The sequence below is a fragment of the Cupressus sempervirens genome, chromosome 10, assembly GCF_028749045.1.
Source record: "Cupressus sempervirens isolate cs-2001-9-10 chromosome 10, ASM2874904v1, whole genome shotgun sequence".
Lineage (NCBI taxonomy): Eukaryota > Viridiplantae > Streptophyta > Pinopsida > Cupressales > Cupressaceae > Cupressus > Cupressus sempervirens.
Genome location: NC_143127.1, coordinates 553,168,340 through 553,183,750, shown reverse-complemented (window position 1 = coordinate 553,183,750; position 15,411 = coordinate 553,168,340).

Below are 15,411 nucleotides of genomic sequence, written 5' to 3'. Positions count from 1 at the left end.
AAATAAGAATTCCTTGAATAAAGAGAAGGATCACTCTTGCATATGATAAATTAAATTCCACAAACATAGGAACATGATTCATGATAGATCCATATTAAGTAGCCAATTTCATGGAAAGAAAGAGCATGAATAGAAAAGGTTATTCTATGAATAGTAGATAGGACCAATAAAAGGAAATATGTTTTGGTTGATGCAAGATTTCCAAAGTGCCCAAGGTGTTGGGGTAAATAAGGAATGATGTACATATCAGGAATCCTTGATGATATCAGGCGTATTACAAAGATCCAAGATTTCCTTTCAACTAGTTTATTCTTCCACTAAACAAGATATTCTTTGTAATCCTTTCCTTGAGAGGTTTTACTAATTCTTGTATCTAAATTTTTGTTAATTCCTTCTATTATTTTCTTAGGCTATTCAAGTTTATTTGTTTTCTCTCTAGAATTTTCATAATGCTTAAAGATGTCTAAAATATTTAAAATAGGTGAATTTCAAGTCATTTTCACTATCATGTTTCTTTAAGATCTTACAAGGCCCAAATATCTTCATGTTCAATTTATAATGTGTCCCAACAAGAAATATAGTATTCTTCAAGTATATCATTACTTGATCTCCAACCTCAAAAGATTTATGTCATCTTTTATTATCTTCTCTTTCTTTATATCTTAACTATTGTTATCAAGACTACTCTTTAGTTCTTCGTGCAAATTCTTGATAAAGTCCACAAATTCTTTAGCTTGAGCATTATTCCTTACTTAAATATCCAACTTCCTCAACTTAATAAGTCCTCTAATAATCATGTCATTAATAATATCAAAAGGAGTCTTCTTAGTACTTATGTTCATTGAATTTTTACATGAAAATTCTTCTTGTGCTAAAACCAAGTCCCAATTATAAAGCTTATTTCCAATCAAGAATCTGAAAAACTTACCCAACCCTCTATTTACAACTTCAATTTATCCATCCATCTTTGAATGAAATGTAGAAATAAGATTAAGCTTAGTATTTAACTTCTTCCAAAGTGTTGGTCTAATTTTTCACATTATAAAATTTCCTCTATCTAGGTATAAAAATTCAGATTGGATCCATTAATGGTGAATAGGGTTTCTCATTTAATCATCCATTTGTTAGCTTTGAATTTTTTTTGATAAACCCCCCATGGCTCATTCCTTTTAAAACTTTCAGGTGTGAAATCTTTTTGAAAAAAGAACTTTGACAAATATTTGGTCTTCTTTTAATTTTTATGTGCCCTCAAATAGTTTTTCCTCCCCTGCTCCTCACCATCTAATTTTGAAAAGATCTATAGTTCTTATTATCTCACTATGGAAAGGTGTGTGAAGGATATGTATAGTGAGGTAGCGAGTACCGAAAAATTTAGAAAATGGAACCATACAATGAAGGTGCGGCGGTCAAAGATTTGGTTGCGGCCAAAATTTTAGTTATGTGCACTTTATTGGCAGTGTTAGAGTAGTAAAAGGCAGCTAGAAGACATCACTAGAATAAGGGTTTTTTTGATGACTCGCTACCTCGCTATCAAAAAAATAGTATCTCGCCATTAGCGAAGTAGTGAGTAGTCGGTAAGTACAAAATGCGTTGGCTTCCAAACTTCTTGGTGACCATAAATTTGCCCAAGTGGCATGGTGAATAATAACTATCATTGTCAGAAGTAGTTAATATGGGTGATGGTGGCTTGATTTGTTTCTATTCTTCTAGGGCTGAGTTTTTTTAAAGACACCGGAGCTCGCTACTTCACTATCAAAAATTTTTAGTATCTCGCCATCTGTGACATGGCGAGTCACCAAGAAATGAACACGTGGTGGAACCTCAAAACAATGTAGAAAGGTGACTTGGATTACAGTAAGTTTTTTTGTGCTAGATGTGCAAAATTTTTATGTCATCAATATCCTGGGCCCACACCCCATTCATAAAATGCGTGAGGGATTCTGATCTTCAAATCAAGCTGAGATCAACGATCCTCGCTACCTTGCTATGGAAAGATGTGCAGTGTTTACTCTATGTGACATAGAAAATATGGGACCCACCACTCTTTAGTGTACTTCATGTAGTTTCTTAACCTTTGGATTGATATTAGATCAAGAGGTGTCACTATCTTGCTAGGAAGAGTTGCTCAAAGGATATGTATAGAGAGGTAGCGACTTGATGACATGTGTCCTTAGTTGCTAGTAGGTCCAAATGGAGATGCCACCAGGAAGGGAGCTATATACGTGGTTCACTCTCATTGGATTGACTGACCAACTTGTCAAGTGAAATATTTGTCACCTTTTTCTACATCCCTTGGTCACAAGATTTGTTAATATAAATGGTGCAGATTTTAAAAGAAAAAAACAAAAGGTGGCACTACTCTGTGTATTTATTTGACATGAAAGCTTCGCATGTGTAAAAAAAATAGAGTATAATACAGAAGATTTTTGCAGTCCCACCTTATGTGAATAAATATTTCAAGCCTTTTATGAGTAGAAGCAATTAATGAGAGGATTGTATTTGGCAAGTGTGTGAAGTAATTTGTTTGTGAAAAGGTTGTAGAATTGTAGAAAGAAATAAGATAGAACTTTAGTTAAGTAACTATACTATAATTTCTATTGTGCTCTAGTCCTGCAAGTATAGGCAAAGAATCCCTCCAATGGACTCATCAAATCTTGGGTTGTGGATAGCAGAGGGATTTCTTAATGAAAGCAATTGGGTCAGGGATGTCGATACCTCGCAAACTGATTGGAATTTGTGCAAAAGATGTTTTGCAGAGAGAAAGTTGTTTATTCCACTTGCTAATATATGGAATTGTAACCGAGGAAGACTAGTAATCCTGGGTGTTTTTATGGATTACGATCTCTTTAAGACTGTGATAAAGAGCTGTGATCGAGAAACTAAGGTAGTGAAAAGATCAAAGGGTGAACTTGGCAAAATTAGAATCCTGTCAGCAACAACATCATTCTTTAAAGAAATTTTCAAGAAAACATACTTCAATACCAAGGTAATAGAGATATATAGAGTCTTGCACTGAATCTTTGAAGAGGGTCAAGAAGATTTTATACTCATGGGTTTCATGTGTATAATTACTCTTACTTTTTGTTAATGCACATCTTTCTTTGCAAAAGAGGGACATATTTTGGTAGAGGAATGGTTTTGAATGCAAATACGGCTAAAGAAGAAGGAAATGCTCATTTTGTTATATTTGACAACCACATTGCCTCTAAAGCTCTGATGTGTCATATTAAGTGACAATCCCATTACCTTAGGATATTGGTATAACCAAAGAATAATGACAGGTAAGAATGACTCTCACAGTACAGTATAATGATAATGAAACCAATGGTTTGAGGTTAGTTTGCAATCTTCAAAATAGATTTTATCATTGGTGGACTTAGCTATTGCATACATGAAGGAATTAGAGTTGCAGCCAAATCAGAATACCAAAATCTAATAGAAAGGGACCCGTAAAGGAATATTTGATCTACAAATCTTTCTATTGTTTGTAGTTTAGTCTTTTTTGATAGGTGTTTTTAGGGCTCTTGTGTAAAGGACACCTGCAAATCACATTTTCCCTTAGCTTGTTGCAACTCATGCCTATATACATCAATTTTCAAGGCAATGTGATGGTCTGAGACGTATAATTTTTAGTTTCAAAAAAGAGAATACAGTCGATCCAATATATGTAGTTGTTCTTCTAAGTTTATTTTCAATTATGTATATTCTGATAATATTAAGGAATTATAGAATTAGTAAGATATTCTAGGCTTTCAAGTGAGCTACTATTGGTTATTGTATTGGTCATATAAAAAGATAATGCAAAAGGGTATTCATATTATATCTGTGTCACCATTTTTATCTCCCATTTCATGAATTTGTAAATTTTGAAGTCATTTGAATAAGGTTCAATTGGTTGAATGTAGTCTGGATGGGTTGTGTATTGGTTTATAGTTTCTTATAATTCAAGGAATTATGTAAGTGCTTCAGTAATCGATAGAATTCATGAGTTTATGAGGGGGATATTTCATAAGAATGGAAGTTGGTGATTATAGTTGATAGTTTCATTACAAGTTATTTGAAATAAAATCTCCTGCCAATAGTTGACTCCTTGTCCCATGGATAAGGCACTGGCATACAAATCAGGAATAATTGAGATCAAATTCTACTTCTACATGAAAAATCAATTATAAATTCAAAATTATTCTTATTCTATTTGGTTCAAGGTTGTAATGTTGGTCACCACTCATTTACATTTAGGTTTCTAGGTCATAGATAGCTACTATTCCCAGAAATATTTGTAAATTCTAGGAGAATTAGGACCAGATCTACTTATAGGGGATGTGTATAAATGTTAAGAGTTTCAAAGGAGTTGATAAAATGTGTATGTGCCTAAGGATAAAAGATGAAAATCAGAATGAACCTAAGATAATCTCATACAACAGTTTGCTTTTTGAGTCATCCCTTAGGTATACCCACCTTGGTTTTGTAGAGCCTAAAGAGAAGAAAACCATTCTTGGTTTTGTTAATGTTGGATCCAAATGGTCTACATTTGTAATTGAAAATAGGAAATAGATAGCCCTTAGGTTCCATAAGTATTATCCTTTTGGTATTGAGCATTTTGTTGCTCAGTAGTTTTTAAAACTCCAACACAAAGTGTTCTCTAAAAATAACTAGTAAAATTAGTATCTCCATATCTGATGTATTCTTATAAGTTATATATCAACTACTACAAAGATAGAATCATTACCTCTCTAAGTTTTGATCAATCAGACAATAAAGCCCATACTAATATCTTCTCAAGGCTTACTAAGAACACACAAAGGTGTATACAATCCAATATTCTAACTAGTGCCCTTATCTACTTAACAAATTTTTAAACTCTTTGCCATCTTCTAAACATGCTTATATATGTGTGTCCAATAGTATCTTTCTAAAATTAATTTCATTTTCTTATCAATCCAAAAAGTCCTACAAGTCCTCCACTATGTTTCTCTTTAATGATATTATCTCACATATATATTCATCAATAAAATAATCAACCCACTCATCTTTTTCATCTATCATGTGATTCTTACAAGCTTTCTAAGGTTATATTAAATTAGGGTCAATTTTAGACAAGTTTTTCAAATATTTAAATACTAGCACTTCAACTCTCATCTTTGTCAACAATTTTCATTTACTCTATTTTACTGTCCACTTCTATGTTACAACACAAAAGTAAAATTATGCATGTACTCAACCCACTTCAGATCTCTTTGATTTAACTTATTTTGACTTCCCAAATACTATAAATCTTTATGATCAATCTATAATACAACTTTTCTAAGAATCAAGTAATGTCTCAATTTCTTCAAAGCTTGAAATAATTGCATAAAATAATTTATAATAGACTGAATATTTCTTCTTATCATCATTCAAAATTTCACTATAGAAATCTATAGGCTTACCTTTTCAACTCATAACAAATTCAATCATACTTCCACTAGAATTACAATAAACTTGAAGCAATTTAGTAAAATTAGGAAAAGAAAGCACCAGTAATTCTACTACCTTTTGTTTTGCAATATTTAAAAACTCTTGTTTTCTCCATGTATCCATTTGAATTCCTTTTTTACTCCTATCATTATCTTTGTCATAGCATTACACAGTGAACTAAAATTTCTAATAAACTTTCTATAGAAACATTCCAATCCATGAAATGATCTAACTTCTACAACACTCTCAAGTGTAGGACACTCAAGAATAGCTTTTAACTTGTTAGGATCCATCTTCAAACCATCAACAGAAATCACAAAACTAAGGTACAAAATTTCCTCCTTCATAAAAAAATGTTTCTTCAAGTTTATCAACAAATTTTCCTCTTTCAACCTCTACAACACTTATTTGATATGCATTAGGTGTTCTTCTTTAGTCTGAATACATATTAATATGTCATCAAGATATAAAATCACACATTTACCCAATATTTTTTTTAAAACCTTGTTCATAAATCTCATAAAAATGCTAGGTGCACTAGTTAAACCAAAAGGCATAACCAACCACTCATACAAACCTTCATTAGTTTTAAAAGAAGTCTTAAATTCATCTCCTCTAATTCTAATCTAATGATAGTGACTTTTCAAATCAATCTTTATAAAATACTTTTCTCCACTCAAATGATCCATGATATCATCCATTCTAAACAAAGGAAACCTATACTTCAGCATTATTATATTTATAGCTCTAGAATCAATGCACAATCTCAATTCTCCATTCTTCTTAGATTCCAATATAGAAGGTACTACACAAGGACTCTAATTTTCTCTAATCAAACATTTCCTAAAAAATTCTTGTACTTGTCTTTTCAATTATTCATTCTCTAAAGTTATTAGTTTATGTGGTGTTTTATTAAGAAAACTAGCTCAAGGTATCAAATCCATAAAATGACTAAACTTCTTATAGTGAGTATCCATAAGGTGTATTATCTAAAATAATATCTTGAAATTTGGTCAACAAAGACCTAATCTCAGGTGCATGCTCAAGTTCATCTTGTTTCTTAGTCTTGCTAGGGATCAAATAAAAGAAAACATTGTATTTCTTCATGTCTTTCACAAATTAGTTTTCTTTAACCAAACAGACTCTAACTATTGTATATTGATTTTCCTTAGGTTTCTCTACCAAAGAGAACAATACTTGTTTCTTTTTATTTATGCAAATATTATAATGATTCAATCTTCCATCATGAAAATATTGTCTATCATACTACCAAGGTCTTCCCAAGAGAATATGACAAAAATCCATGGGCATAATATCACATAAGACTTCATTTAAGTATTTTCCAATCTTGAATTTTTTGAGGCATTATTTAGTTACTAGAAACTTATGCACATCCTCAATCCAAGAAATGTGATTACATAAGAAACAATGCCCATAGAAAAAAGGTAAAATTTCTTTTCACCTTAATGGCTTGATTTTGTTGAGTGGTAATATGGTGTTCACCATTAGAGTCCAACTTCTCCTTTCCTTTAACAAAGAGCATTCACCTTCATCCCAAACGATTCCCTTCTTGCCAAGAATTGGCATTTGAGAGGAAATAATGTCATCCAAATACATTTTGTTGTTAATGTTTGAGAGTTCCAAATTGGATAAGGTAATAGATTTACCAATATTTATAAATGAGACAATCTAAGCTTCAAGCTTGGCTATGTTGTCTTCTTTTAGCTAAATTTTGTTCTCAATATTTTCATGAATTATCTATCTTTCCTCATTCTAAATTTTTAGATCAGTCAAATTCTTTTTAGTTTCACTAAGAACCATAGAAATATTAGAATCTTTTCGTCACTCTCAACTTGCAATAGATCAATAGGATTCTGATTTTTCTCAATGAGTTTTTTAATTTCAGCCAAAGCAACAACTAGTTCAAGATCTAGGTCAAATCTATCATCATCCATATGTACATCATCAAGAAATTCTTGTTCTTCAAGATGAGTTTCTACCATAGGTACACAAGCCATATCCTCTTGAAGATCAATGCCAAAAGAATTATGTAATAATTCCCAAAATTATTTAGCTGAATAGAGAAGAAGGTATTTGTCATGCAAGGAATCAACAAAGAAACATAAAATAGCACTCAATGCTTTTGCATTTGTTGAAACTCTTTTTTCATAACTAGGAGGATTGATAAGGAGACATATTCAACTAAAACACATTCCTAAACATCTAGCCCAAGATATTTGATATAGATCATCATTCTAAAACACCAAATAGTGAAGTTAGAACCACCAAACTTAGGAATTCCACAATGTTCATGCACTTTCAAGTTTAATTTATCAACACCCATGAACAAGATCTCATCACTTTGAGGGTCATCTTCATTGCTAGAAAAAAATTAAGAGTCATCTTTTGAATACAAGACCCTTATTTATTTATCACCTTTCTAATGTCACTTAGGAAATTTTCTTGTTCTCCTACCTGTTCTCTTATTTTCCACTTGGCTTTTATCTTCTCTATCAAAGGGAAATTTTGAAGAAAATTGGCCATGTTCACACAGTTGAAAAACTTCAAAGAGATCTTTCCTTTTCTCTTACTAAGACCATTTTTCATCTTCCTCACAAGATCTACAATTCTATCATTTCAACCTTCATCTAAAATTTCACCTTGATTCTTTTCCTTGTCCTTACTAGTGTTAGAGGCTTTGAATGTGATCTCAATTTTGGAGGTGCCTTCAAATTTTTTTCTCATCCCATAGGTAGTTACATTTGTCCAGCATTTTTTCTCATCCAAATCAGCCATTTCTTCAATAAAAGATACATTAGCATTAAATTTCATAGTAAGAGAGTGAAGAATCTTTTGAATCACTATTTTCTCAAGAATGTTTTCTCCCAAGCCTTTCAATGCATTTACAACTTCACCAACCCAAACAAAATAGGTAGAAATGCTCTCATCTTGTTTTATGTGAATACTTTATATATAAAAAAACCTATGTTTGAACCTTGGTAAACCTAACTTTGACATCTCCATGATATGGATTTGAACAACTTGTCCAATACTTCTTTGGTTCAGGTGTAATGTATGACTTTCACAAAGTCAAATATCCTAGGCAATCGCCCTACCCTAAAATTCTATGGGCTATGTGCCCCCCCTATATTTTAAGGGCAGATCCTACCTACCTACCTATAATTTTATGGTCTATGGGCTATGGGCATTCTAGATCTTTCAGATCAGGGGGTGGTTGATCTAGAATGGTGTTGTCATTGTTCATTCCAAGATAAACATCACAATCTAAAGATATAATATATTTTTTCATATGTACATCGCAAAAGATATAGTTGGTTCCATAAAATAAGGGTGCACAATTTGTGGAAACACCTTCTAAAGCACTCATGGAGATACATGATAGATCTACTCTTAGGCTTTTAAGCTTTGAAGGAAATACTTGGCTCTGATACCAATTTAAAAACTTAAGAAATGCTGAGAGGGGGATGGAGTGAATTAGTATTTAAAAAATTTAAAATTAAATGCAATTGAATGAACACAAAGGAAACAAAAACACAAGTACTTATCTCATGGAAACTCTTTTGTGTAAAAACCACAATATCAGTAATCAGTACAAATGTGGGCTCGAACCCTATACAACCAAGGATACAACCTTTTCAACAAAAAGAAGGCTTTAACCTAATTAGACTAAGGCAACTATCCCTAAAGACCACAACCTCCAACTAATTGATGAAGCAACAGTATTAGAACCGGTTTAAATCTTATTTTAATCATAAAGTGATAAAACATTGTATATAAGAATACAAATGCAAAAATGAAACTATTCTCACATAAATGAGTTCAAAAGTACAATAGATGAACTTCTAGTATCAAAATTTTCCACACAAATTATGTGTTCTTTACCTTTTTTTAGTAGACCTCCTTTCACCTTAAAAATATGAGTATCTCACTAAGTGTGTCATCCCTTGTAGACACCCTATATTCAACTCACCTAAGCAACCAAAATCACTTCAAAATGAATCCACAAAAAACTTTCACTCATCCTCCACATAGTTGTCCACATTCTCCTATCACTAATGAAAAAAATGATGATACAATCCTCAAAAATCTCCAGAGACTCTAATTCAATATGCTTTTATCCCCTTTTCTCTTCAAACAGACAGATTTTTGAGTTATTGTTATCATTGATTATCATTAATGAGTTTAGGACAAAATAACTCATCATGCCATCAATGTCCATTCACTAGCATTCATTTTCCAAAATAAATGATGCTTCTTCACATAGCTTCACCTAACATATAGACATTTTATCTATGCTAGGCAACTGAAAATGTAATGTTGTGTATCTAGATAATCATCACTTTTGCCATGTAGTATGTAGAGACCCAAACACAATAGATATAAACACCTAGTTGTGTGTACAAAATATTTTACATTTCTATAAACGATTATTTTTGAGAATGCCCATGAAAGAGAGAATCTCAAGAGGTGGCTTATAGCTCTCTATCTATAACATGCAAAGGCTATGAGATGGTGGCTCTTAAATGAACAAAGCTATGTAACCCTTGCAAGGCACCATGGAATAAGAGATTCACAAAGTAGAGGCAATGAGTGCTAGTATCTAAAAATCCTCAAATGGCTATGAAATGCAAATGCAAATATAAGATATATGAAAATAAAGATACAAACTAAACTAGAAAGATGAGAGTATTACAAATCCTTCCTACTTAACCTATGTGAGCTAACCTAGATCATTTTGGCTCCCAACTTAACAATGATTTTAACTACTAGGTAGTTAAGACAAGATTTCATTTAAGGTTATCTATCTCCTATGATGGACACAATTTGTCAATACCTCAGGCCAACTATAAGGCTAAACTCCTTCTATTTTAGGTTCTACAAAACCTAGGTAGGTAGACCTTTAGATTCATTCATATGGTACCAATTCAAAGCATACATCTAAATCTACAAAAAGAAGATTAAACCCTTCTTTCTCCTATATTATTGCAATAACAAAGGTATGCAATAGAAAGTAACAACTTATGAAATACAAAAACTAAGTGAGGGTATACTTTCAGCTCCTAAAGAGGAAGGGAAAAAGGATTATTGATATTATATTGATATCAATAAAACCCAAATATGAAACAACAAGAAAAAGGTATACATCAAGTATTAATGATTTATCTTCTTACTTTATGAATCAGACATCAACATTCAAGCTAAACTTTATACTCATCAAATCCTTCCATGAAACCTGCAATCCTACCAAGACATATCAAGCATTTACATGATTCTTTGAATTAACATAAAAACACATCAATACATACAACCCAAAATGAATTATAACTAGATCTATGTGTAGACATTCAAAAATGGTTCACATATACAGTTTCATCACATTTTCATACTAACTCATCCCATTTCCTCATTTCACTAATTATGATCCTTTGGCCAACTTGGTTGTATCTCAACAATATTCTTCATTATTCATATCCTCTTTCACTTCAATTGAAAATCATATTGGAACCATTTCAACATCATCAAAATCACATCAGATCAACTTGGAATCATATCAAATCAACATAGAATCACCCCAAATCTACTCAAAATCACCCTAAATTAACCATATTCAACCCAAAACATGTCAGATACCTTAATCAACCATCATCTATCCAATCCTAGGCATTTTTGCATCTTTCAATGCCTTAGAAACCTATCAATCTATCAAACCTATCAATTCGACCTTAGTACTATCATGGCTCTCAATACTAGGTCAAACTATCATTTAAATCATCTAATCTTTGACATTGTCAAGTCTCTCAATGAAAAATCATTACATTATCATATTAATTTAATAACATTAATAGTGTCCGTCGATGTTATTATGATCAACCCTATCAATCAATCTCTATCCTATAGCATTTACAATGTCAATTAAATGTTACATGTCCTTAACTCATGTCATGTGTCCTTGGCATGTTATCAATTTGAGTCCATCAATCAATTTGACCATGGCTTTGGTCTACCCATCATCATCCTAGTCAATCTGCATAATCATCACATTTCATCAAAGGATATTTTTGCACTTATCTAATCAAATTAGCCAATCATCTATTAATTTTCTCCATAGAATTGAATAACCCATAATTTGATCCTATGTCATTCCAGACATTTTTGTCTCACATTTTCTAATAATTCTTCCTAATTAACATCCTTAATTAATTAATTTTATTAATTAATTGATTTAGCATTCATAAACTATGAGAATTTACAATTTCCTAAGTCATATTTTCCACCTCTAATTTCCAAATTCCTAATTTCCATTTTTGTTGATCTATGGGTTTTAAATTCAAATATTCCACATAATATTGACATAAATCTTGACATTATCATGACACATGGACATCTTACATCATGGATTATATCCTTACACTTGGATAAGAATTTACATAATCCATATATTCTTATTCCCTTATGCATATCTATATTTGGTTTCGATTGTCATAGGTTCTTGGCTTTAAGTGGCTTTGAGGTGTCACATGATGTGTCATAGATCCTCCACCATTTTTAGCCATGTTTGTCTTCCAAGCATCATGGAATCTTAAATTTTGTATCTTGTGTCATATGTGTCATGGATTCTCAAAGGAATCTCTTGCAAAGTTGCATATCCAAGATGACAAGTCCAATGTTCTCCTCTTGCATGTTGGCTATAAATGGAGCATTCTTCCTCTCATTTCTAGTCCTAACTACTTAGTATCTTTATGCTTCAAATCACTTCTTCTAATACTCTCATATAATTATCATTATAATACAAAATTTCTTCCTAATTGTGTGCATTATAGGCAATCAAAGCTACATCATATGGAGAAGAAAGAAAGACATGGGAGCTACAAATGAAAGAGGGGGTTTTAACTTTGTGTTGCTTTCTTTGTTTATTTGGCTTTCACAGTAGACTAGAGGGTATTGATGCATTTTTATTGATTTTGTTATTTTCTCATAGAATTTTATATGTTTAATCCATTTTATGGTCTTAAAATTGGTGAACCCGATGTGAAGATCATGCTTAACTAACTTGGGTTTCCTTATGTTTGTGCTTGTAGGTGCAAGGAAGGAACTCACTTAGAAGGGTATAATCACTATGTACACTTCATTATCACATCTAGATTAATTAGGAGGCCTAGTAATATAATTTTAAGCTCTCATTTATGCATTTTATTAGCTTTTTGTCCTAGGGTGCACTCTACTTTGTTAGGGTACACTTAGGACCTCTAGGAAGTAGTTTTAGGGGCCTAAGAGTCACCATAACCCCATCTATTGTTCATAGCTGACAAACTACACTTAGAAACAACCAACTATGCCCTTCTAGGCCCCAAGTGCACCATGGGCATATTCTACATTGTCGGGGTGCACTTGGTCAAGTAGATTTCAAAATTTTAGTTTTTGGGTATTATTTAGGCACCATTTCCCCACAACCTACTTCCATTCTCCCAACTACACCTAGAAACTACCAAATGCTCCCTTATGGGCCCCAAGTTCACCATGGGTTTAGTTTGAATTACTTTAGTGCACTTGGGAGTCTCTTGAGTCATTATGGCCTTCTGGGGTGCAGTATGCTCTGTCAAAGCATAGTTGGTTCACAAAAAGCACCTAGTTTGATCAGAATTTGCATCTAGGGTGTCAATTTCACGTTAGGACCTAGAGTAGATGATTTCATGTTAATAATAATCTATTTGTAGCATGTGGTGATTTTTTTGGAAATACATTCAATGAAAAATTACTAATGCTTGTTTGCAGGACATTGTTGAAGACCCGTGTGCTTGTTTAAACTTTATGTGAAGTTTTTCTAGATTAGACAAAACTTTGTTTGGTACACTAAAATGAACTTTCTATACTACTTTGTGTCCATGTATTTTGTATAACCCTAGGAGTTACATGGACATATCCTCCCCCCTTGTCATTTATGGATCTTGGGCGTAAGAAAAATCCATGTGACTTCTATAGAGAGGCCTACCTTGGACCCAAGACTCACCACTCGGTGAGCCCTAGGAGATAACCTCAAAGCACTAATGGGCCAAATCTAGGTCAATATTATAGTTTCTATAAACAAATCTATATGGTTAATGTCATGTCAATGGTATTTCTATGTGATAGCTCTCCTCCGGTAGCCTTGTGGTGCTTCAAACCCTAGTTCTTAGGGTTGGGAGAACTTTTGAGGAAGTTTATCATTCACTTTTTGAATAGAATGCCCACACTAAATACCTTGTTTTAGAGGCCAAAAACCTTTCTATCTACTAGCTTAGGGAGTCATCCATTCTAGTGAAGACATTCCACATTCTTGCAGTCCTTAGTAGAGACAATAGTCCCTTGGGAAGTAGATCTTGATTTCCTTGAGAAGTGAGTGCACTATAAGGGGGAGCCTATGGTGCCAATATTCAAAGTTATCTAGTCTAGATATGTGTGGTTGATCTTTGGCTCATGTGGGAATTTAGTGGATATAGTCTTAAATCCTAGGTTGTGGCGTGTGTTTTCACTTTAACAATAGTTATTCTTGTCTTATTATGTCTTGTGTGTGTGTGTAAAACATTGATCAAGATAAAAGCCAACTTGCAAATTTACACCTTGGATACTATTCAAACCCTATCAAAACATTACACGGTGTCAAAACCTTACATCTCTTCTCAAAACATTGTAAATTTTGTCAAAAACACTTGAATCTTGGAAAGCATGACCACCTATAACCCTAGAAGTGCTTAGCATGACATAGATCCAACGCTTGCATATCATACACTTACATTCACCATATTTTGAGCCTCATTCTTGCATCTTCTAAGCCTCATACTACATCTTTTTAGTCCTAATTGTGCATCCCTCATCTTTCATATTGTATTCATTAGGGTTTACTGTGCATCCCTTAGTCTTTACGTTTCAACCTCAAAATTTGCATCTTGCATCCTTGCATACCCAACCTTCATTTTCTACACTTTAACCCTCATTATATGTGCCCTAGCCATTATTCTTCACCTTCATTCTAGTCTTACAATTTTTCTCCATCATTTGGCTCTCTGGAACATCAATTTGGAAATCACATAACCCAAGAACACCTTAGTTTTAGCCCAACTTACCAACTGTGCTCTAAAACTACCAACTACTCTCTAACTAGCTCAAAGTGAACATGGTTCTATTTGGTACTATTTGAGTGCACTTGGTAGTCTATGAACCCATTTTAGACTTCTAGACATCATTTTGGGACCTTAGGAGTATCATTAGATACCTAGATAGGCCCCCCTTTCTCAACATGTCCTAATCTATATTTTGCATGTCCTAACCATAATTGTCTTCACTTAGACTTCATTCCTTAGGTCATAAACTTCATTTTTCATCTCCTATCCAATAATAACATCATCCCTAGCATCCTATCTCTTCGGTATAGCAACTTAGAAATCACCAGCTCAAAATCAACAAGCATTCAACCAGTCTCCCAACTGCACCATGAAACTACCAACTACACTTAAACTGGTCCTAAGGCATAATTGGTACTATTTTATTGCACTTAATGCTATCAAAGTGCACTTGGTGACCAACAAGACCATTTTGGGCCTCTAGACTGCATTTTGGGACCCTAAAACTGCCTTTAGAAGCCTTTGTAGGTCCTCATTTTGCATATGAGCCAAAAATTCATGTTGCACCCCAAACTTCGTTTTTCATCTTAGGATATTTGAATATTTCAGATTAGATCATCATAACCATCATTTGGATCACCCAAAACATCATTTTGATCTCAAAACCTTTGAGCATAGCCAAAAATTTGAAAAATGTATGAGTCCTAGAGTATCTCCTTGTGTGGATGGATGATGGATCTTGAATAGTCCTTTTTTCATTTTTATCATTTTTCTTTGGTAAAAATATATCTATGTCTTGATGGATTTTACCTTGTCATCTTTAGAAACTTGATCT